The sequence below is a fragment of the Macaca nemestrina genome, chromosome 6, assembly GCF_043159975.1.
Source record: "Macaca nemestrina isolate mMacNem1 chromosome 6, mMacNem.hap1, whole genome shotgun sequence".
NCBI lineage: Eukaryota > Metazoa > Chordata > Mammalia > Primates > Cercopithecidae > Macaca > Macaca nemestrina.
Window position 1 is genome coordinate 156,076,024 of NC_092130.1, and position 21,144 is coordinate 156,097,167.

At 37.5% G+C, this 21,144-nt stretch overlaps 1 long non-coding RNA gene across 1 annotated transcript in view; it reads right to left on the reverse strand.

Moving 5' to 3' along the window:
* The window catches only part of LOC105472983 (uncharacterized), a 33,625-nt gene extending 12,836 nt beyond the window's left edge, over positions 1 to 20,789 (reverse strand). The window contains exons 1-2 of the long non-coding RNA XR_981970.3: positions 20,478 to 20,789; positions 13,342 to 13,399 (exon numbers count right to left, since the gene is read on the reverse strand). This is a non-coding gene — a long non-coding RNA (uncharacterized lncRNA). The remainder of the gene's footprint in view (positions 1 to 13,341; positions 13,400 to 20,477) is intronic.
* Positions 20,790 to 21,144: the final 355 nt, after the last annotated feature.

Consider the following 21,144-nt stretch of genomic DNA (forward strand, 5'->3'; position numbering starts at 1 on the left):
TTGATGTTCATATCATCTGTAAAATGATATTTATAAGACAGCATCAAGAAATGAACTTCTTACCAAGGGCACAGACCTTGTGAGAAAATAAATACCATTAAAAAAAGTGCTGAAAAAGGTTAAGTCTTTGCCCATGCCCACGTCCTGAATGGTATTACCTAAGGTTTCTTTTAGGGTCTTTATGGTTTTTACGTCTTACATTTAAGTCGTTAATCCGTCTTGAGTTAATTTTTGTATGAGGTATAAGGAAGTGGTCCAGTTTCAGTTTTCTGCATATGGTTAGCCAGTTTTGCCAACACTATATATTAAATAGGGAATCCTTTCCCCATTGCTTGTTTTTATCAGGTTTGTCAAAGATCAGATGGTTGTAGATGTGTGGCATTATTTCTGAGGCCTCTGTTCTGTTCCAGTGGTCTATATACATGTTTTGATACCAGTACCACGTTGTTTGTGTCACTGTAGCCTTGTAGTATAGTTGAAGTCAGGTAGCATGACACCTCCAGCTTTATTCTTTTTGCTTAGGATTGTCTTGGCTCTATGCACTCTTTTTGGTTCCATATGAAATTTAAAATACTTTTCTCTCATTCTGTGAAGAAAGTCAATGGTAGCTTGATGTGGATAGCATTGAATCTATAAATTATTTGGGGCAGTATGGCCATTTTATTGATGTTGATTCTTCCTATCCATGAGCATGGAATGTTTTTCCATTTGTTTGTGTCTTTTCTCATTTCCTTGAGCAGTAGTTTGTAGTTCTCCTTGAAGAGGTCCTTCACATCCCTTGTAAGTTGGATTCCTATGTATTTTATTCTCTTTGTAGCAATTGTGAATCAAAGTTCACTCATGATTTGGCTCTCTGTCTATTATTGGTGTATAATACTACTTGTGATTTTTGCACATTGATTTTGTATCCTGAGACTTTGCTGAAGTTGCTTTTCAGCTTAAGGAAATTTTGGGCTGAGACGGAGTTTTCTAAATACACAATCATGTCATTGCCAAACAGAGACAATTTGACTTCCTCTCTTCCTATTTGAATATGCTTTATTTCTTTCTCTTGCCTGATTTCCCTGTCCAGAACTTCCAATACTATGTTGAATAGGAGTGGTGAGAGAGGGCATCCTTGTCTTGTGCTGGTTTTCAAAGGGAATGCTTCCAGCTTATGCCCATTTAGTATGATATTGGCTGTGCGTTTGTCATAAATAGCTCTTATCATTTTGAGATACGTTCCATCAATACCTAGTTTATTGAGAACTGTCGGTTTTGTCAGTGGTTTTGTTCATGCGATTGATTACATTTAATGATTTGCATATGTTGAACCAGCTTTGCATACCAGGGAAGAAGGCAACTTGATAGCGGTGAATATGATTTTTGATGTGCTGCTGGATTCTGCTTGCCAGTATTTATTGGGGATTTTTGCATCAATGTTCATCGGGGATATTGGCCTGAAATTTTCTTGTTTTGCTGTGTCTCTGCCAGGCTTTGGTATCAGGATGATGCTGAACTCATAAAATGAGTTAGGGAAGAGACCCTCTTTTTCTGTGCTTTGGGATAGTTTCAGAAGGAATGGTAGCAGCCCCTCTTTGTACCTCCAATAGAATTTGGCTGTGAGTCTGTCTGGTCCTGGGGTTTTTTTTGGTTGGTAGGCTACTTATTACTGCCTCAATTTCAGAACTTGGTATTGTTCTATTCAGGGATTTGACTTCTTCCTGGTTTTGTCTTGTGAGGGTGTATGTGTCTAGGAATTTATTCATTTGTCTAAAACACCAAAACAATAGCAACAAAAGCCGTAATTGACAAATAAGATATAATTAAACTAAAGAGTTCCTGCACAGCAAGAGAAACTATCATCAGAGTGAACAGGCAACCTACAGAATGGGAAAAAATTTTTGCGATCTACCCATCTGACAATGGGCTAATATCCAGAATCTACAAAGCACTTAAACAAATTTGCAAGGAAAAAAAAATCAAAAAGTGGGCAAAGAATATGAACAGACACTTATCAAAAGAAGATATTTATGTGGCCAACAAACATATATGAAAAAGCTCATCATCACTGGTCATCAGACCAATGCAAATCAAAACCACAGTGAGATACCATCTCAAGCCAGTTAGAATAGCGATCATTAAAAAAGTCAGGAAACAACAGATACTGGAGAGGATGTGGAGAAATAGGAATGCTTTTATACATTGGTGTGAGTGTAAATTAGCTCAACCATTGTGGAAGACAGTGTGGTGATTCCTCAAGGATCTAGAACCAGAAATACTATTTGACCCAGCAATCCCATTACTGGGTATACACCTAAAGGATTATAAATCATTCTACTATAAAGACACATGCACACATATGTTTATTGCAGCACTGTTCGTAATAGCAAAGACTTGGGACCAACCCAAATACCCATCAATGATAGATTGGATAAAGAAAATGTGGCATATATACACCATGGAATATTATGAAAAGGAAGTATTTTTTTTTTCCAGGGAGATGGGTGAAGCTGGAAACCATAATTTTTAGCAAACTAACACAGGAACAGAAAACCAAACACCACATTTTCTCACTCATAAGTGGGAGCTGAACATGAGAACACATGGACACAGGGAGGGGAACATCACACACTGGGGCCTATTGGGGTATGGGCTGATAGGGGAGGAATAGCATTAGGAGAAATACCTAATGTAGATGACAGGTTGCTGGGTGCAGCAAACCACCATGGCACGTGTATACCTATGTAACAAACCTGCACGTTCTGCACATGTATCTCAGAACTTAAAGTATAATTTTTAAAAAAAGAAGAAAAAGGTTAAGTCTGCTAAATGCTCTCACAACTTGCAGGCATAACAGTAAGAGATTTTCATAAAATTGAGATAAAGGTAGAGATGATTATTTCAGAATGCAGTTTTCAAGTGTGTTAAAGTTTTCTTTTCAACCCAATTTCCTTTTCTCCCCCAAACTCGAAGCAACCCAATTACTTAATATAAAATATAAAATATCAACCCTGAGATTACCCACTTATACTTTCTATGAGAAATATCAAAAATTGTTCACATAAATAGAAGAATAAAGGCAATTCCAGTCACTTGGTTTTTTTTTTTGGAAAAGGTTAGACACAGATAGAACTGCATCTCTTCAAAGATGAACAAACTGATAGAAAAACAGGAACAAAATAAATCTTACATAGTTCCTTTGCAAGTGCAGCAGAGAAAGAGGGGAAAAGGAAAATGTCAGACAGCATAGAGATGAATAGCGTATTGGATGCATTCCAACAGACGTGAAATAAAATTGCTGGCTAACACTACACCTCTCAGGAATTCTAAAAACAAGTACTGTTTAAAACAAAGAATGATAAAGTAATAGCATATGATGAAAAGAGAATTTATGAAAAAAAATCAAGATGGGAATGCTAATGTACAATTTGCAAATACGATCAGGAACAACAAGGGCAGAATTAAAACACCAAAAAAATCACAGATATTTAGAACCTATTTAAGAAAAATCCCAGAAAATTCTGAGAAAACACAGATAATTAATGACATAAAAGCAACATTCTAATTTTGCAATAGAACCAATGGAAATCCAACCTAGAGATTATTGTTGTTCCTAACCAAGAGAAATAACAATAAATCCAAATTTTAAGTAATGTTTTCTAAATTTAATGAGCCAATAAGGACTCAATTAGTTCTGAAAAAAGCAAGAAGTAAAAAGAAAATATTTAAATGATAATGATAGATGGATAGATGATAGATGGATAGATAGATTTTACTTGGTAATGTTATCGAACTTAAAGTTTAGAAAATCTTATACCAATTCAAAAGATAATTTCACAAAAATCTGGTAACCTACAAAGCAAAACATAAAGGCAAGGCTTCCCTCAGCCTTTTCCTTAGTAGTGTTAAACATAGAGGCCAAAGGAACAGAATCTGTAGATTTTTGAGGAAGTAAAGATTGTCATCAGCTAATTTTATACTAATGCGAGTTATTATTACTGACTGCAGAAAATGGAAGCAAAAATTTGAATTGCTCTGATTCAAGGAATACTTTTGATTCCTAAAAAGCTAATTTAAAAAGTTAAACCAGTGAACAAATAGGTATATCTCAAAAATAAAAACATAAATGGTGAAATAATACAGAAAAAATAAATTTAGGGATAGGACCAATTTAAATAATTTACAATGTTATAGTTTCAAGCAGAATAATTTTTATAAGAATAAACATTGAATTAACATTCATAGCCTAAAAGGTAAGACCTAGACTATGCCAAAAAAAAAAAAAAAGAGAGAAAACAAAGAAAAGATTTTGGGTGGGGCTGGAGAAGAAAGAGGGGGAAGAAGAGTATGGAATATGTTTTCTTGTTTCATTTAAGAAGATCAATTGATAATTTTTTCTGGACTTGTAAAGTTTAAAAATAATTGTAATTGTTGTACATGTATGTCCACCCTTTTACTAGAAAACAGGCTTTATTCTTCTTAAGTTGTAAAGAAAAAAATGAACTCTAGTAACATGAAACATATATATATATAAAATATACATATAATATATATACACACATATGTACACACTTATATATATGAAAAATACTCAGGAAACAAGAAATGTAGAGAATCAAATGTCATTTTTCCCCAAGATGGCAGATTAGAGGTTTTTAGTCTGCATCAGCCCTTTGGAAATAGCAAGATAGTGCATAAAGACCAACTGTTTCAGCATTAATTCAAGAAGGAAAATGAGAATCCACTGAAATGATGAAGAATGCCCCAGATCCAAGGGAGAAGCATGCCAGCAAACAGCCCCATGGTGATGTTCAAACAGTAAAACAGAAGGAAGCCCCAGTCTGTGAGAGAGGCAGAGAACCGCCCTCTATAGCAACCCAGGTAGAGGGAGAGCACTCGGTTTCTCCCAAGTCCCAGAGCTATCCTGGGGAGAGTCTTGAATACGCTGAGATAGAAAGACACCTGGAAAAGCTGGAGTCATTTTATCACACCTGAGACCAAGATCAGAATGCCATTTTCAATACGGGCACATACAAAATCAACTATTCTTTGGCAACCCGGCAGTGTGGCCACGCAAGTACTTTAGTCTTGGGCCAGATATTGGAGTGCTTGCTCTGGAGTAGGGTAGGGACTTCCACAGCTCCAACTGTGGAAGGTGCCTCAGTAGGAGGTGCTGGAATTGTGCTCTTTCCCCATCACAATCCTGGGGCAGGAGGAGAACTGCAATAGCTACAGTTTCTCCTAGATGGTGAGACTTGCACCCAGTACCAGTGTGGCAATCTGGAACTGGTCTGTGTGTGCCATTACTGGGTGCCCTACCTTGCTCCCTTGAAGTCAAGGTACACCAGGGCCCTCTCTGGTCCACTCCCAGGCAGTAATCCAGGCAAATGGAGAATCTGCTTGCCTGTAGCAGAAGCCCAAGCTGCCCCACCCTTCCTGGACATAGATCACGGTGTAGCCAGGCTGTCTCTGCTCCATGCCTAGGGAGGTCTCCAGTCATTCAGGGCACCCTCTCACTTGATTCGTCAGCCTGAGAAGGCCAATCCTCCTGTGCAAAGAACTTGGTGCAGGGGGGCTCTTTCTGCTGCACACCCAGGCAGATATCCAGTCATGTGGAGCATCCACTCTCCTGGATTCACAGTTTAGGCTGCCTGTCATTCCCATGCAGACAACTTGGGGCCAATGAAATCTCTTACCTCCATAGCTAGGTACACCTTTGTGTGCTTGACGGCTACCCACTGGATGCTCTCTTGGTGCTGGTGCTTGTGCCTGTCATCAAGGGACCTGTAGGCAGACTTGCCCAGTCCAGCCCTGAGCATTGTGGCCCCTACCTCCCTGGGGCGAGCGGGAAGACCCGAACACTGTGCACTGCATGAATCAGCAGCTCATTGCCTGAGGCAACAGAGAGCTTCTTCCATAAACAAAGATCAAGTATATACTGAGATGCATTGGCTAGAGCTGGCTCTTACCTATAAGATACATCTACCAGCTTGTAACTTGAACTGCACACCCCAATATAAAACCTGCTGACAGAAGTGCATAGGGCTATAAAGGCAAAGCCAAAAGACCCTACCCAGCATTCTCTACAGTCAAACACACATCCCCAGTGAGTGGGGGAGAGAAAGGGAAACAAAAATACAAAAATATTATAGGGAAAGAAAGAAAAAGAAAAAATCCTACTTCAAACCATAATTAGATCAATTACAAATGCTGGTATTTCCAAATTAGAAAGGAACCAGTGCAAGAATTCTGACACCATGAAAAACTTGAATATAGCGACATCACCAAAGGATCACAGTAGCTCTCCAGCAATAGTCCCTAGCCAAAATGGAAACTCAGAAATGGCAGATAAAAAATCCAAAACATGGACTGTAGGGAAGCTCAAAGAGATACAAGACAAGTATGAAAATCACCACAAATAAACTTCGAAGGTAATCTAGGAAATGAAAAAAGAAATAAACATCCTAAAATAAATTAATCAGAGCTTCTGGAATTGAATAACTCACATCATAAAGAAATTTCAAAATATAATTAAAACAATAAAACATTATCAGTAGACCGAACCAAGCAGAAGAAAGAATTTCAGACCCTCAAGTACGGTCTTTTGAACCAACCCAGCCAGACAAAAATAAAGAAAATAGAATTTTAAGAAGTCCACAAACTCTTCAAGAATTATGGCATATGTAAAGTGGCGAAACCCTATGAACTACTGTTATTTCTGAGAAAGAAGGGGAAAAGGTAAACAACCTAGAAAACATATTTGAGGAAACAATTTGAGAAAATGTCCCTAATCTTGCTAGACAGGTAGACACCTAGACACAAGAAATCCAGAGAACACCTGTGAGAATCTAGATACAATGAACATCGCCAAGGCATGTAGTCATCAGATTGTCCAGGGTCAGCGATTAAAATATATATATATATTACATTTATATATATTATAATTATTACTTGATTAAACAATTATTGTTTGATTAAATATATACTTATTTATTATATATAATGTATAATTACATTATACATAATTTATTTATTTTATATGTGTGTGTGTGTGTGTGTGTGTATATATATATATATATATGTATGGAGCTACAAAAGAGGTTAGATCATATACAAAGGGACCCCTATCAGGGTAACAGCAGATTTCTCGGCAAAATACTTAAAAGCCAGGAGAGGTCAAAGGTTTATTTTCAGCATTCTTAACAAAAAGAAATTCCAACCAAGAATTTCATATCCCATCAAACTAAACTGCAGAAGCAAAGGAAAAATAAAATCTTTTCCAACCAGTCAAGTACTACTGGAATTGCTTAACACTGTAGGAGCATTACAAGAAACCCTTAAGGGATTTCTAAACCTGGAAACAAAAGAGCAATACTCACTATCATATAAACACACTTACATACATAGCGCACAGACCCTATAAAGCAACCACACAATAGAAAATATAAAGCAAAAAATAAACAACTTTATGACAAGATCAAAACTTCGCATAAGAATTAGACAGCCACACAATAAGAGTGGGAAACTTCAACACTCCACTGACATCTTTAGACAGATCATCAAAACAGAAAACTAACGAAGAAATTCTGAACTTAAATTCAACACTTGACCAATCGGATCTAATAGCCATCTACAGAATCCTGCACCTATCAACCACAAAATATACATTCTTCTGCCGGGTGCGATGGCTGACACCTGTAATCCCAGCACTTTGGGAGACCAAGGTGGGCAGATCACTAAGTCAGGAGATCGAGACCATCCTGGCTAACATGGTGAAACCCAGTCTCTGCTAAAAATACAAAAAAATTAGCCAGGTGTGGTGGCTGGCACCTGTATTTTCAGCTACTTGGGAGGCTGAGGCAAGACAATGGCGTGAACCTGGGAGGCAGAGGTTGCAGTGAGCCAAGATCTCACCACTGCACTCCAGCCTGGGTGACAGAACAAGACTATCTCAAAAAAATAATTATATACAGATATACATTTATATAAATATATATAAATCTAGAGGAAATGATGTGTATATACACACACACACACACACACACACACACACACACACTCTCTTCTTATCTGTACACAGAACATACTCCAAGATCAACCACATGCCAAAACATTTGAAAAACTCAAAAAGACAGGCACGGTGGCTCATGCCTGTAATCCCAGGGCTTTGGGAGGCAGAGGTAGGTGGATCACCTGAGGTTGGGAGTTCAAGACCAGCCTGACCAACATGGAGAAACTGTCTCTACTAAAAATAAAATATTAGCCAGGCATGGTGGCACATGCCTGTAATCTCAGCTACTAGGGAGGCTGAGTCATGAGAATCTCTTGAACCCGGGAGGCGGAGGTTGCAGTGAGCCGAGATTGCACCATTGCACTCCAGCCTGGGCAATAAGACCAAAACTGTGTCTAAAAGAAAAAGAAAACCTCAGTAAATGTTTAAAAAATCAAAATCATACCAACCATACTTTTGGACCACAGTGGAATAAAAAGAAAAATAAATACCAGAAAGATCTCTCAAAACCACACAATTTCACGAAAATTAAACAACTTGCCCCTGGATGACTTTTGAGAAACAATGGCATTCAGAAAGAAATTTTTCAAATCTTTAAAAAAGTGAAAACAGAGATACAGCATACTAGATTCTCTGTTAACAGGAAAGGTTATAGTGCTAAAAATGCCTACCTTAAAAAGTTAGAGAGACCTCAAATTAACAATGTAATATCACACCTAGAGGAACTAGATAAACAAGAACAAACTAACCCCACAGCTAGAAGAAGAAAAGAAATAACTATAACCGGAGCGGAACTGAATGGAATTGGGACCCCAAAATCCATACAAAGAATCAATGAAACAAAATGTTCATGCACTGAAAAGATAAGCAAGATCAATGGACTACCAGCTAAATTAACAGATTAAAAAAGAGAGAACCCAAATAAGCACGATCAGATATGACAATGATGACACTGCAACCAATCACACAGAAATACAAAAGACCTCTACGACTCTTATGAATGCCTCAATGCACACAAACTATAAAATCTGGAGGAAATGAACCAATTTCTGGAAACACACAATCTCCTAAGATTGAATCAAGAAGAAGTTGAAACCCTGAATAGGCCAATATTGAGTACTGAAATTGAATCCATAATATAAATACCCACCAGTCAAAAAAAGTCTCAGACCAGAGGGATTCATAGCCAAATTCTACCACATGTACAAGAGCTGGTACCAGTTCTACTGAAACTTTTCAAAAACATCAAGGAGGAGGGATTTCTCCCTAACTCATTCTACAAAGCCAGCATCAGTCTGACACTGAAGTTTGGCAGACACAAACAAAAAAGAACACTAAAGGCAATTATCCTTAAAGAACACAGATGCAAAAATCCTAAACAAAACACTTGCAAACTGAATCCAACAGAATATCAAAAAGTTAATTCACCACAATCAAGTAGGCGTTATTCCTGAGATGCAGGGTTGGTTCAATGTACACAAATCAATAAATAGCCAAAGCAATGTTAAACAAAATTATGAAGCTGGAGGCATCACATTACCAACTTCAAACTATACTATAAGGCTACAGTAACCAAAACAGAATGGTACTGGTTAAAACAAACAAAAGGAAAACAGATACATGGACCAATGGAACAAGTTAGAGAACATGGAAACAAAGCCATACAATGACAGCCACCTGATCTTTGACAAAGTTGACAAAAATAAGTAATGAGGAAAAACCTCCTGTTTAATACATGGCACTGGGATAACTGGCTAGCTACATACAGAGTAAGGAAACTGGACTCTCCCTTTCACCATATACAAAAATTAACTCAATATAAATTAAATATTTAAATGTAAGATCTCAAAATATAAGAATTCTAGAAGAAAATCAAGGAATCACCATTCTGGACATCAACCTTGAGAAAGAACTTATGATTAAGTTCTCAAAAGCAATTGCAACAACAAAAAAGGATAAGTTGATCTAATTAAACTAAAGAGCTTCTGTATACCAAAATAAATAATCAACAGAGTAAACAGACAAACATCTAATACCCAGAATCTATAAGGAATTTACACAACTTAACAAGCAAGAAACAATACAATTTTAAAATAAGCAAAATTTAATTCAGTTCTTCTGTGATTTTAGTTACTTCTTTTCTTCTGCTGGCTTTTGAGTTGTATTCTTTTCTTTCTAGTTCCTCTAGCTGTGACATTAGATTATTAATTTGAGAACTTTCTAATTCTTGATGAAGGCATTAAGGACTATAAACTTTCCTCTTAACACTGCTTTATTTACAACCCAAAGATTTTGGTAAATTGTGTCTCTATTTTCGTCAATTTCTTTTTTTTAATATTTCTACCTTATTTATTTTGTTTGCCTAAGTGTTATTCAGGAGAAGTTTGTTTTATTTCTGTTTTTGTGTAGTTTTGAGAAATTTTCTTAGTATTGATTTCTATTTTTATTGCATTGTGGTCCAATAGTGTGATTGGTTTGATTTACTTTTTAAAAAATTTTATTGAGAATTTCTTTATGATCAAGTATGCGGTGGATCGTAGAAGACGTTCTGTTTGTGGATGAGAAGAATAAATATGCTGTGGTTTTTTGTTGGGTGGAGTGTCGTGTAAATATCCCTTAGGTTCAATTGGTCAAATGTTGAATTTAATTTCAAAATTACCTTATTAATTTTCTGCCTCAACGATTTGTTTAATGCTTTCAGCAGGATAATGAAGTTCACCACTATTACTGTGTAGCTGTCTAAGTCTTTTTGTATGTCAAGAAGAGCTTATTTTATGAATCTGGGTGCTTTATAGTGTTGGGTGCATATGTATTCATGATTATTAAGTGTTCCTGTTGAATTGAACCCTTTATTATTATATAATGCCCCTCTTTGTCCTTCCTGATTGTTAGTTTAAAGTCTGTTTTATCTGACATATAAATAATGACTTCTGCTCTTTTTGTTTGTTTGTTTTCTGTTTGCATGGTAGATCATTTTCTATCCCCTTACTTTGAATATGTGGTTTTGATGCAAATCAGAATTGCAATGAGATATCATTTCACACAGGTCAGAATGACGATTATTAAAAATTAAAAAAAAAAAAAAAACAGATGCTAGCAAGACTTCAGAGAAGTGGGAAAGCTTATACACTGTTGGTTTGAATGTAAATAATTCAGCCACTGTGGAAAGCTGTTTGGAGATTTCTCAAAGAACATGAATCAAACTACCATTCAACCCAGTCCCATTACTGGGCATATATGCAAAAGAGAACAAATGATTCTACCAAAAATAAACATGCACTAACACGTTCATTGTATCACTACACACAATAACAGAGACATAAAATCAACCTTGGTGCCCATCAGTGGTGGACTGGAAAAAAATGTGGTACATATACACCATGAAATACTATGCAGCCATAAACAGGAATGATATTACATCTATTACAGCACCATGGATTCAACTGAAGATCATTATTCTAAGTTAATTATTGGAGGAAAAGAAAACTAAATACTGTATGTTTTAATTATAAGTGGGACTTAAACATTGGGTACTTATGCACACAAAAATGGCAACAAAAGAAATGGAGGACTACTCGGCCAGAGTCGGGGAAGCTGTTGAAAAACTATTGGATACTATGCTCAGTATCTGGATGCTAGGATAATTCATACCACAAATCTCAGCATCACACAGTATACCTAGGAAACAAACCTGCACATGTACCACCGAATCTAAAATAAAAGTCGAGGGGAAAGAAAGAAAATAAAATACTAAACAAGTATATTTTACATTGTGTATGATAAATCTATCTATTAAATTTAAAAAAGACTCACTTTAGAAGCATATATAAATTTGACTATAGATATCACATCAAAAACTAAGGGACTCTAAACTTTAAAATTAAGAATATTGACGTAATTTAGACAAATGCAAACCTTAAAAATTAGGTAGTACAGTATTTGTGTTAAACAAATTTAAATTAAAATTAACATTGAAAAGAACATTTGAACTTTCATTAAAATGATTAAAGGAGCAAACTGCAATGAAATTAAAATTGTATTGATGGGAAAATAGATATACAGACATGTAAAAATATTTGAGTTTCATGGAACTATTGATAGGAGTATAATACGAAGTTAGACACAATAATCTCAGTCATTTAGATTTCAAAGCGATTTTTGAAAGGATAAGAAAAATGTGAAAAGTATAATCATTGTAATTTTAATGAACATATTAATTTTATTTATGCCACAAGTATAATAGTGGTGTTTCTTGCCTTATAATGGGGTTACGTCCTGATAAAAGTTGTATTGAATACACCTAACCTACCAGACATCATAGCTTAGCCTAACCTACCTTAAAGATACTCAGAACACTTAACATTAGCCTACAGCGGGCAAAACAATCTAACACAAAGTCTATTTTATATAAAAGTGTTGGACAGTCTAGGTAATTCATTGACGACTGTGCTGAAAGTGAAAAAGAGAATGGTTGTATGGGTCCTCAAAGCACAGTCTCTACAGAATCAGTATTGCTTTCACACCATCATAAAGTCGATAAATTTTTAAGTGGAACCATTTTAATTTGGAGATTGTCTATATACATCTTCATCTTGCATGCTATGAAATATTTTCAAAAACTCTTCCTGATAAATTTCTGTTCGGAGCTTGTAATGTCAAATGAGATCTTTGTTTCTTACCTTTAGAATTTTTAAGTTTAATTGTTTGCATTTTATTGTACATCTTTCCTTAAATTTCACTTTCTCTTACTACAAAATTTGTCTTCACAGTTACTGTCAGGAAATGTGGTTTCAGAATTGACAACCCTGGAGACAGTCAGGTCCACAATATGAGAAGTCAAAAGACTCTTCCTCATCTGTGCCAAAAGCGCGCTTTAATTATAATAGAACCAAAGAGATGTGCCTCAACCTTTAAATTGTTGTGTGACCTTGAACATAGTAAATGCTCAAAAAACATTTCTTGAACGAATGAACAAACAAGTGTGTGTGTGTGTGCGCGTGCGCTCATGTATGTGTTTGCTTTTCTGTCAAACATCTTGTGGTTTCCCTATGAAGTTTTGTTCTCTAAGTGTCATAGTCTCCAGATTTATGACCACTGAACTTGGTGGTGGGGGAAGGGGCACAAAATCTGTGTGCTATACTGCTGGAGGCAATGTTAGCTGTGTGGTTATTTCATGTGAGACACCCTCTACTAGGCACTACCTGTGGTTTATTGAGAAATGAGTTAGTTTTGAAATATCCAACAGACGTTCATAGGAGGAGGCAGATTAGAAAGTGTTTATTCAGGCTTCTGGCAGCAATTCTTAATCAGCGATCCTCTAACGTTTATTTCTAATTTGGTTTACGTACATTTTCTGCAGGACGAAGAAGATATCCTAGTGGGTTGTCTCTCGGTTTTCTTTCAGGGCTGTGAAGAAGAACAGGAAGCCAGCTAGAGTTAGAAATAACCAATTTTTTAAAACAGTATGCCATATGAAAGGTTATGATAATCTGAAAGGATTCTTCTCAGGAACCATTCAAAATGTTTGAACCCATGAAAACTACCCATTTGCAACTTTCATCATGAGCCTTTCTCCTTGGGAAGAGCAATTTTGTGCCAGTGTTGCTTCAGTTTGTATTATCTCACCCTTTGGCCAGACATATTTAGAGTATCTAAGACTCACATGGTGATTATTACTATTTCATGAGACCATTCCTCACTTAAATTCCTGTTTGCATAGTTTGAGTCCCCAACTGAACAGTTACTTTCTCCACTTGGAAGAAACTAATAAAAACTAGTGCACAATGACCAGTTGCAGAAGATATTCATTCCAATAAAGTGGTAGATTTTATAAGCTTACTTCTCGAGTTCTTCCTCCTCTTTACCTAAATAAATTTTTTGCAGTCTACAGAAGCACTTCAAGCCTGCCAGTTCACAAATAACCCCGGATCCTGGGCAACTGAGTTGGCCCCAAAAGAATGAAGCTTTCATGATCTCCAAAATCTAACTCGATATCTGATTTGGGGCAAGCTCTCTCTGTACATACTGATTAGACTTATCAAATGACAATAAACAGCTTAAAGTGGCTAAGATTTAATGCTTATTGTAACTAACTTCTACATCCTGTTCGGTGCTTTCTGTGTTCATCACAATGGCTGGATTCCTCTCTTGGAATATATATGGAAGAGATCTACAAGTTAAATATTTCAATGGCTTATATTTTCCTATAGTGCAGGGGACTCAGCACATTTGCGTGTGTGAGAGGGGGAGAGAGAGAGTGTGTGTGTGTGTGTGTGTGTGTGTGTGTGTGTGTGTGTGTGTGTAGGGCCATAGAGTCAATCTCTTAGCCTTTGTGAGCCTTACAGGTTCTTTGCAACTGCTCAATTGTGCTATTAAGCACAAAAACAGCCGAAGACAATATGTAAATGGTAAATCACCAGACATGTTTGTCTTCCAATAAAACTTTATCTGAGGATACTGGAGTTTGAATTTCATATTATTATCATGTATTATAAACGATTCTTCTCCTGATTTTTTTCAACCACTTGAAAATATAAATAGTCATACATAAATAGACAGTAGGCCAGATATGGCTAATAGGCTATAGTTTGCTGACCTATATATTGAATAAATTAACTTCAAAATATATTGAAAAGGGTAACAATGTAAGATAATGATATAAATCAATTTGCTTGACTGTCATAACTGTTTCACCATGTATACGTATAACAAAACATCATTTTTTACACCTTTAGTGTATACAATTTCTATCTATCTATCTATCTATCTATCTATCTATCTATCTATCAAAGAAAATATTCATATCTAAGTGTCTATTTTTTTCTGCTCTGACCATAAGCAAAATCAACTGATGGAACTAAGTGGGAACTGGCCGCTCACTCTGATCTGTCAACTCCAGGCTAGAAAACAACGAAGCTCCTTGGCTCATACTTCAAAAATCTGTTCCAGTTCTAATTCAGGTCTCCGACAACTTGGAAGTGATTTGCCTTCATTCTTTATCCCTCCTGTCAAGGCAATGGCTCTCTGCATGGTTTCTTAACCACATTTGGAGAATCCACTAGTGTTCACTTATTCCCATAGAGGGAATAATTAACTAAAACTCAAAATAGGAAGCAAGTTTCACAATGTCCTGCTTGCAACCATTGAGTAATGGGAGGTTAGTTTTCTTTTAAGCTAATTATAAGGGAGAAAGTATGTGACTTTTAAAAATGTTAAAGTATTTTTACAGTTAAAACATGACCAAGTTTTAAAAGTTAAAAAACATTCTAATAGAATAGTAGTGAAATATCCAAATAAACTCAAGTCCTGTTTATTATATTATTTATTTCATGTGGTATTTACTTTCATTTTTTAATAGTAGTTCTTATCTTGCCATTTTATTTAACATTGGTAAGCATAATCTCCTTACTTTCTATTATGTTTAAATAAGCTCACTACACTACCACTAGCAGATGCCCCTTTTCTCTTCCCCTGCTTCTGTATAACATAGTTACAATTTTTGTTTAAATCAATTTTTAGTTATTACAATGTTACAGCCATGTAAGTACTATTTTCTTTGAGTCAAGTAATGCATTATGTTTGCATTTACATTTATTTAGTTCTGCAACTTTTTCATTTCCCCTGGAATCAATTGGTTCTTATTTATATGCTCATTTCTCTACCTACCTATTGCCAATTCTTCACACTGTCCAATAGCCTGAAACAACTTCTCAATAAAGTATTCTAAAGAAGAAAATATCACTTATTTGTCTTCCTGTTGCATGCATTTGTTTTCCTCCTACCAAACCCTCTCTTTTGTTGATCAACTCTGGACTAAGAATGCATCCAAGGATGTTTCAGTTCTTCTACTATTTCTTTTACTCTTACTCCGAAAATTCTCATTTTTTTTCTTTGCCAATTGCTCTGTTTTCAAGATCCCATATTTTTCTTTTTCCAGGTGTAAGCACTAATTTTTGTGGATCTCACTATGCTAAGATAGAGGTCACAGGAGTGAATTTTTTGGAGATTTACTTATTTAAAAAATTATCAGAATTTTTCTCTAAAATACTCCCAAATTAATGGATTATTTATTTCATCCAGGTATATAACTTGAAGTTGAAATTAACTGCTACTCAAAGTTTTTGAGATTTTTATCCACTTTCTTCTAGTTCCCTGATCTTCTGAGAATTCTTTTTTCTGCATTTCAAGCTATTATCCTCAATTCAAACAAAATCATACTCATCAGTATTATATTACATATGTGTTTATAAGTAATTCTGAGGAAAAACAGTGTACCAGAGGCATTATACTAATTTGAAACGTGATATACCACACCTGGGTAAATTACAAAGCGCTTTGTTAAATGTTTCACATATAATCACAATATGGTATTAACAGGTTTAAAACAGAAAAGCTATAGGAATAATAAGGAAAGAAATCATAAATATTGGGTGGGAAAATGATTTCTTAATGAGATAGAATATTTGCTTACTGTGAAAAGGATAGCCACCATAAAAGTAAAAATGATCATCTACAATTTGCATGTAATTTGCTAAAAACAAAGATAGCAACTAAATTCTGAAGTAGGTGAGATGTGTTTAAATTAGAAATATATATAGAAGAAATGCAGAAGATAGGGTTTAAATAATCAATACAACTTTCAAGGAAGCATTGCTGAGAAATAAACACTTATAAGAAAAAATAGCATCGATGAAAGAAAGAAGATTGGAAAGAATGCTGTCATTTCAGGACTCTAATGTATGGTAACCCACTTCCTTGTCCAAGTTCAGAACCAATTGAGAGTTAGACAAATGAGTTAAGTAGATCCAGTAGACTCTCTTTTTTTTTTTTTTTTTTTGAGACTGAGTCTCGCTCTGTTGCCCAGGCTGGAGTGCGGTGGTGCAATCTCTGCTCACTGCAAGCTCCGCCTCCCCCGTTCATGCCATTCTCCTGCCTCAGCTTCCCAAATAGCTGGGACTACCGGCATGTGCTACCATGCTCGGCTAATTTTTTTGTATTTTCAGTAGAGATGGGGTTACACCTTGTTAGCCAGGATGGTCTCCATCTCCTGATCTCATGATTTGCCCGCCTCGGCCTCCCAAAGTGCTGGGATTACAGGTGTGAGCCATCACTCCTGCTTCAACTTGCTTTTAATACACCTTACATGAGAAAAAAATGAATTTGTTTTGTTTTAAGCCACTAAATATTGGATGGGTTTGCTATTCAGCAATAAGCAACTGAAACACGGATGTAGGTCAAATGACTGAGCTGTGGGAAAACATGGCTTAGGTGCATAGCCTAATGGGCTTTCTAAATCTAAGCCCCAGGATTAGTCTTACCCATTCCTAGAAAATGCCTAACCACCACCACCGTGCTCTAATGATCTGCCCTTATCACAAATGTTCAGTCTGTGCCTTGTAAAGTTTACAGCATGGAGTAGCAGCACTGAATACATTCTGTGCAAGTACAAACATTCTAAAGAGAAAAGGAAGGCAGACTCGGCCAAGCAACCTCAATTTTAGCTCTTGAATTTAATCAGATAATTCATTCATATTTTCCCAGGGGATTCAGGGAGCAGAGTGTAATTAAGGAAATAGAAACAAAAATGTCATCTTTACTGTTGTCTCTTCTCATGAAATCATAAGAGTAGATGTAAATCCCTAGTCCCTATTCCCACCATTACCACCCAACACAGGCTACATTTAATTCTGTATATGGATCCCCTAACTTTCATGGCACCTCATTTTACAATCTGAATTTCTGATAAAGTTTTACGATCTTTAAGGTGCAGGATATGTCTTCTATAAGTTGTTTCTCTCTCAGCATTCAACTCAGTACCTGACATGCGGTTGGTATGTCGGGTTGAAGGAATGAATAAAAGCTTCCGACCACAATTTTCGTGTTCATACTTCATCAGAGAATTCATTCACTCATTTTTTACCATATGAAATAGGAATTGAAAATAAAACAATGCATACTAAGTATTTGAGATTTCTGCTTAAGTCCTAGTAAATGCAATTTTAAAATCACCTTCAGAACGGGCGCGACGGCTCATGCCTGTAATTCCAACACTTTGGGAAGCCGAGATGGGCGGATCATGCGGTCAGGAGATCGAGACCATCCTGGCTAGCATGTCAAACCCCGACTCTACTGAAAATACAAAAAATTAGCCAGACATGCACCTGTAGTCCCAGTTACTTGGGAGGCTGAGGCAGGAGAATGGCGTGAACCCGGGAGGCGGAGCTTGCAGTGAGCCAAGATAGTGCCACTGCACTCCAGCCTGGGTGACAGAGGAGACTCCATCTCCAAAAAAAAAAAAAAAAAAAATTCACCTTCAACTACGCTCTATGATGGGCTGAATGAAATTTTCATCTTGCAAGGATTCTTATGTGCAAAATTTATATGTGTTTGACCCCTCTAATTTTTTCTCATTATTCAAGCTTTTTAGGTATCTTTTTCTCATTTTAATAATTACATGCCATGACGAATTTTTATATTAATTAGGCTGAGCATTTATATGTCTAGAAATTTGTGCAATTTAATGCCGATGATAATCATTGCATTTTTCTGTAGTAACTTTTTCATTATTTGCCTTTTTAAATAAAATTATTGTAAAGTTGCATATTTGAATATCTATTTTGTCATTTCCTATGTTTTCTCTTCTATTATTCTCTTTTTCTTTGTTGGCTTTCACTTGAAGAAATTTTTTTTGTTATTCCTTTCACTTTTCCACCTTGCATTGAAGTTCTGGTTTCTAAATTTACTTTTTTTTTCAATACCTAAGAGCTTCTTAATTTTCTGATTTTTATTTTTACAGCATCTTATATTTGGTTCCACTCTCAGATGATTTTTTTTAACTAGTTGTTTTTCTTTTGTTTTGCACTTTGTCTATTTCATTAGAGTCTCTTTGCTTCTATTTGTTTCCTTCATTGGTTTTTATGGTAAATGCTGTCAGAGATCTAATGATCCTGGGACTCACATACTCAGCCAGCAATGAAACAAGAAAAAGTTCACAGAAATGTCTACTTAAAGAAAACCATGTATGAGTGGAAGTTTCTTTCATAAAAAGTATAAGCAAAATCTAACAGTGCTGAGTGTTAAGAGTATGAAAGACAAAAGCACGTCTTATTTTTACAGAAAATCTTGGAGTCTGGGCCATAGGCTGTATTATCATTATATTTGCTCAAATGTTATTATCTATAATAATATTTTAGATTTTACATAAAGAGAACTTTCCATCAACTCTACCTGTCTTAATTGATCAAAATTCCACACACATCTATAATTGTAATACTTTTCTAATACCATGAAGATGAAAAGTGATGGATTTTTATATTTTTATCAGTAATGTTTTGTTTTGAAAGGATACATTAAAGTTGATATCCAGTCATTTTGTCCCCGGAATTGGTGGGTTCTTGGTCTCACTGACTTCAAGAATGAAGCCGGGGACCCTCGCCGTGACTGTTACAGTTCTTAAAGCTGCTGTATCTGGAGTTTGCTCCTTCAGACGTTCAGATGTGTCTGGAGCTTCTTCCTTCTGGTGGGTTCGTGGTCTTCGTGGTCTGGCTGGCTACACGAGTGAAACTGCAGACCTTAACGGTAAGTGTTACAGCTTTTTTTTTTTTTTTTTTTTTTTTGGAGACGCAGTCTCGCTCTGTCGCCCCGGACTGGAGTGCAGTGGCTCACTACAAGCTCCTTCTTCCGGGTTTCTGCCATTCTCCTGCCTCAGCCTCCCGAGTAGCTGGGACTACAGGCGCCCGCCACCTCGCCCGGCTAGTTTTTTGTATTTTTTTCAGTAGAGACGGGGTTTCACTGTGTTAGCCAGGATGGTCCCGATTTCCTGACCTCGTGATCCGCCCGTCTCGGCCTCCCAAAGTGCTGGGATTACAGGCTTGAGCCACCGCGCCCGACCGAGTGTCACAGCTCTTAAAGGCAGCATGGACCCAAACTGTTACCAACAGCAAGATTTACAGTAAAGAACAAAAGAATAAGGCTTCCACAGTATAGAAGACGACCCTACTGAGTCGCAGCTCGGTGGCTAGGGCAGCCTGCTTTTATCTTTATCTGACCCCACTCACATCCTGCTGATTGGTCCCTTTACAGAGAGCTGATTGGTCTATTTTACAGAGAGTTGATTGGTTCGTTTTGACAGAGTGCTGATTGGTGCGTTTACAATCCTCGAGCTAGACGGAGTGCTAGAGGGAAAAGTTCTCCAAGTCCCCACTAGGTTAGCTAGACAGAGTTAGCTAGATACAGAGTACCAATTGGTGTATTTACAAACCCTGAGCTAGACACAGTCTTGATTGGTAACTTTACAATCCCTCAGCTAGACATAAAGGTTCTCCAAGTCCCCACTAAGCTAGATACGAACTAATCATTGTACTGATTGGTGTATTTACAAACCCTGAGCTAGACACAGAATGCTGATTGGTGTATCTATAATTCCTCAGGCAGATATAAAAGCTCTCCAAGTCCCCACCAGACTCAGGAGCCCAGCCAGCTTTACCCAGTGGATCCCGCCCTGCGACTGCAGGCAGAGCTGCCCGCTAGTCCTGAGCTGTGCACCAGCACTCCTCAGCCCCTGACGAGTCGTCGGGACCGAGCACGGTGGAGCAGGGGGCGGCGCTCCTCAGGAGGTTCGGGCGCACGGAAGCCCACTGCGCGAGCGGGGGTTGGGCATGATGGGCTGGGCTGCAGGTCCCGAGCCCTGCCCCGCCGGGAGGCAGGTGAGGCCAAGCGAGACTTTGAGTGCTGCGCCAGTGGGCCAGCACTGCTGGGGGACCCGGGGCAACCTCCGCAGCTGCTGGCCCGGGTGCTAAGCCCCTAACTGCCCTGGCCAGCGGTACCGGCTGGCCGCTCTGTGTGCGCGGCCCGCGGGGCCCACCGAGTCGGCACCCGCCGCTGGCCCGCGAGCGCCGCGTGCAGCCCGGGTTCCCGCCCGCGCCTCTCTCTTCACACCCACCTGCAAGCAGAGGGAGGCCGCTCCTGCCTTGGCCAGCCCAGAGAAGGGCTCCTACAGTGCAGTGGGGGGCTGAAGGGCTCTTCAAGCGCTGCCAGAGTGGACGCCAAGGCCGAGGAGGCGCCGAGAGCGAGGGCTGCTAGCACGTTGTCACCTCTCAATTTGGTGGACCATTTTTATGGCTATATAGGATTAACAAATTTTTGAAAAACAG